Source organism: Phalacrocorax aristotelis, chromosome 13 (genome assembly GCF_949628215.1).
Source record: "Phalacrocorax aristotelis chromosome 13, bGulAri2.1, whole genome shotgun sequence".
NCBI classification, from domain to species: domain Eukaryota; kingdom Metazoa; phylum Chordata; class Aves; order Suliformes; family Phalacrocoracidae; genus Phalacrocorax; species Phalacrocorax aristotelis.
The window spans coordinates 4,138,896-4,140,616 of record NC_134288.1 but is presented as its reverse complement, the minus strand read 5'-3'; the positions used below and the strand labels follow the sequence as shown (position 1 = coordinate 4,140,616).

The 1,721-nt window shown below is 53.4% G+C and overlaps 1 non-coding gene across 1 annotated transcript; it reads left to right on the top strand.

Annotated features, from left to right (window-relative positions):
* The first annotated feature begins 822 nt into the window (after nt 1-822).
* Nucleotides 823-894, top strand: TRNAE-UUC (transfer RNA glutamic acid (anticodon UUC)). The gene has a single exon. It is a non-coding gene; the product is annotated as a tRNA-Glu (tRNA).
* Nucleotides 895-1,721: the final 827 nt, after the last annotated feature.

Below are 1,721 nucleotides of genomic sequence, written 5' to 3'. Positions count from 1 at the left end.
CGTCCATTGAGCTATCTCCAGAGGGCCTGGCTGCGAGCCCGCGGTGGAGAGGGCTGCTGGGGGGTGCGGTAGGAAGCCAGCTCGGTGTTCCAACCAGCTCCAGCCCCTCAGCCACAAACACTCTGTTTTCATCTCTAAGTAGCTGAAGAAGTGTAGGCCTATCAGTAAATCTCCATCATCCCAAGCGCAGCATGTCTCCTCAGATAAGGGTGCTGTGTAATGGCAATTATGTTTTCATTAGTTGTGAGAAAACTTAATACGCACAGTGGCAGAAATGTTATTCATCCTCTGTTAATTATGAGCTACTTACTGTAGGGAATCATGCAAAAACAAAAAAGTGTAATCAAATGAAATAAAGGGGAAGCAGCTTGTGCACTCGCCTTCATGCCGGGTGGAATTAGCCCCTGCAATGCTCTGCCACCATCATTGATAATGCCACAGGGCCCCACGCGTGACCTTGCCTGCAGCTCCGCAGCAGCACAGCTCCCTGGGGAGATGGGTGCAAGGGCCTGGGTGTGGGCAGATACCAGGGACTGTGATCCGGGGGTGCTTGATGCAACAATACTCTCATTGGACTAAGCTTGTCCCACCGTGAGCTCTGAAACGGAGCTGCAGGAGAATCCCAGCAGAGCCCCAGATGGATCAAAGAGCTCAGGCTGTTGCCTTTTTTATGTTGCAGTGTTTTCCCCCTTCAGGCTGTGGGATGCACCGGGAAAGAAAAGGATGGGGTGATGCTGGGGATGGCCGCAGGCCCGTGAGCCCAGGAGCAGGACTAGCTGCGCCTGCCAGTCCAGAGCCAAGCAGATGGCAGGGCAGCTGCGGTCCCACATGGTCTAGCGGTCAGGATTCCTGGTTTTCACCCAGGCAGCCCGGGTTCGACTCCCGGTGTGGGAAAACAGTTGTATTTCATATTGTGCCTGTTTTGGGGCTCCCCGGGACAAGGAAGTTGGTTGGAGTGCCTGCTGGACGGGATCCAACATCTGCTGCCAAGGTGGCCAGGGCTGGAGCACAGGATAGGGTCGATGAAGGGAGGCTGAGGGACAGAGCTGGGTCTGGTCTGTTCAGCCCAGAGAGAAGGTGAGGGGAAGATTTCATTGCTGCCTGGTGAGAAGGTGCATGGAGGATGGGTCTAGGCTCTTCCCAGAGGCCCGCAGTGGGAGGCTGAGAGGCACCAGCTGGGGCAAGGGAAGTTCTCCTTAGTTATGAATAATAATTTTATCACCATGTGGTGGTGAAACACTGGAACTGGCACTCAGAGACACTGTGGGATCTCCATTCCTGGAGGTATTTGAAACTCGACTGAACCAGGCCCTGAGGAACTTGCTCCAGCTGGACCTACTGGAGCACATAGGCTGGAATAGACACCTTCAGAGCACACTTCTGACTGATAAAGTTCATTCTTGTAAGGTGTTAGGATGGTTTTAATTTCCCCGGGGACAGGATACTTGGTGATTCTTCATCCTAGTGGAGCTGCCTGAGCTCTTTTCACCACTCTGGTGACCCAGGGGATGGCTCCATTGCGATACTGGGTTATATTAGAAGTCAGTGAGACACCAAATCTGCCTTGGAAGGAGTGAGAATTACACAAAAACATTTATTTGAGATGGCAAGGAACAGACTGTCAAGGAGGCAAGGCTGGAACGCTGCTTCCCTGATGGAGCTGCTGCCCCAGCAGTGTGACCCTTGCCCCTGCAGCTAGCACATCGCTTACACCAGGCCTG